Source organism: Mus caroli, unplaced genomic scaffold (assembly GCF_978045245.1).
Source record: "Mus caroli unplaced genomic scaffold, Mus_caroli_1 scaffold_14, whole genome shotgun sequence".
NCBI lineage: Eukaryota > Metazoa > Chordata > Mammalia > Rodentia > Muridae > Mus > Mus caroli.
The window spans coordinates 14692146-14693882 of NW_028227269.1; the positions used below are offsets into that span (position 1 = coordinate 14692146).

General features: G+C 46.6%; 1 pseudogene; it reads left to right on the plus strand.

The window, feature by feature from the left end:
* Window positions 1-518: 518 nt before the first annotated feature.
* On the plus strand, window positions 519-788 carry LOC110307222 (metallothionein-1 pseudogene; annotated as a pseudogene).
* The last annotated feature ends 949 nt before the right edge of the window (window positions 789-1737 follow it).

Below are 1737 nucleotides of genomic sequence, written 5' to 3' on the forward strand. Positions count from 1 at the left end.
GTTGTTTTCCTCTAAAAACTTGATGAGTTAACTTTCCATTGGCCTCATTATGAGTCTTTTCACTTTTGCAAATTGACCAGGGAGGTTTGGGTCTCTGCCTCTGTCTGTCTCTGTGTCTCTCTGATTCTCTCTGTCTCTCTGCTGTCTCTCTGTCTTTCTGCCTCTCTCTTTCGTGTGTGTGTGTGTGTGTGTGTGTGTGTGTGTGTGTGTGTTGAAGCAAAGTCTCTCTCTAGAGCCAATGGCTGTCCTGGAACTCACTATATAGACCAGGCTGGCCTTATCTTCACAGAGATTTCTCTGCCTCTGCCTCCCAAGAGCTACAATAGAAGATGTGTGCCACCATACCCAGCTTCTGTTTTTATACTTTTAATAGCTGTGTTGTAAACCCACCTTCTGAGGGCTCGTGACTATGCGCAGCAGGCTGGAGCAACCGCCTGCTGGGTGCAAACCCTTTGCGCCCTGACTCTGTCCAACGACTATAAAGAGGGCAGGCCATCCTCTAAGCATCACCACGACTTCAACGGCCTGATTACCTTCTCGTCACTTACTCCGTAGCTCCAGCTTCACCAGATCTCCGAATGGACCCCAACTGCTCCTGCTCCACCGGCGGCTCCTGCAATTGCTCCAGCTCCTGCGCCTGCAAGAACTGCAAGTGCACCTCCTGCAAGAAGAGCTGCTGCTCCTGCTGTCCTGTGGGCTGCTCCACATGTGCCCAGGGCTGTGTCTGCAAAGGTGCCATGGACAAGTGCACGTGCTGTGCCTGATGTGACGAACAGCGCTGCCACCACGTGTAAATAGTATCGGGCCAACCCAGAGTCTTCCCATACAGTTCCACCCTGTTTACTAAACCCCGTTTTCTACCGAGTATGTGAATAATAAAAGCCTGTTTGAGTCTAAAAAAAAAAAAAAAAGAAAGAAAAGAAAACCCACCTGCTCTCTTCATTGGAATAGATTCTAAATCAGAGAACTGTGCTTCCCAGTTTGCCATCATTGTTGATCTCAAGTGTTTTAGGTGCACAGACGTGAATTTTTCTTACTGTACACTAATTGCTAATTGTTAACATAGTCTGGCCGGGCGTGGTGGCGCACGCCTTTAATCCCAGCACTTGGGAGGCAGAGGCAGGCGGATTTCTGAGTTCGAGGCCAGCCTGGTCTACAGAGTGAGTTCCAGGACAGCCACGACTACACAGAGAAACCCTGTCTCGAAAAACCAAAAAAAAAAAAAAAAAAGAAACATAGTCTGGTAATATTTCTTAACAGATTTTTCAAACTGTTCAGTTGTACAAATAAAGCAGTTGCTTTCCTCTACTTAAAATGTTTTATGGTGCTGGACATTGAACCCAGGGTTGAATTGTATCTTTATCCCAATGATTCCCTTCTTAGAATGAGACTATCACTTTTCCCTGAGGACACTTCTGTGCATGTGTGTGTGTGTGTGTGTGCCTCTGTGCCTGCCTGTGTGTGTAAGTGCAAGCATGCTCATGTATGTGTATGTTTGTACAGGTGTGTACTTGTGTGAATGTGCGTATACATGTGTATGCATGCCCATGTATGTGTGGGCAAGCACATATGGCTGTGTGTTTTCAGACTCTAGGGAGCTACCCACACCAACTAACACGAAGGAAAGGTCAGTGGGTCCACAAGGCCAGTCTTTGTTTGTTTTAAATTCACTGGATCTTTTTAATGTTCTGTCCTGTGATCATCTGTGACTCTTTGGAACAAAAGATTCTACTCCCT